We start from the raw sequence: 418 nt of genomic DNA, 5'->3' as shown, positions 1-418 counted from the left end.
ACAGGAAAAAAAGATTCTAGAAGGTGATTAAAAAATTGCAACCAAATGGAGGTTGCTCTGAACTAGCTGGTGGAATCCAAGTCTACCCTGTAAAAAGAATGCACTGTGGGAGGACTGACAATCAAACCACAGTACACCTCTAGGCAACTTCTCTGGAGACTCATCTTTCTACTCTGTATAGCAGTGGATGAACATATTACCTCTTCTGAAACACAGCCTGCTGACCACTTGAAATATCAGAATGTGGGTTGCAATTGTTCTTCCTCTCATAGGACATCAAATTAAAATGAAGGATAATAAAATGCTAAAAACTGAGATAAATATGTCTTATATCTTTGGATAATATCTATCTACCAGACTGCTCAAGATGGTCAGGATCAGACAGATTCTATCATGAAAACAAAAAAACATCCAGTTG

The sequence above is a fragment of the Cyanistes caeruleus genome, chromosome Z, assembly GCF_971803275.1.
Source record: "Cyanistes caeruleus chromosome Z, bCyaCae1.hap1.1, whole genome shotgun sequence".
Lineage (NCBI taxonomy): Eukaryota > Metazoa > Chordata > Aves > Passeriformes > Paridae > Cyanistes > Cyanistes caeruleus.
The sequence above is the reverse complement of the archived record's forward strand: the minus strand, read 5'-3'. Positions refer to the sequence as shown.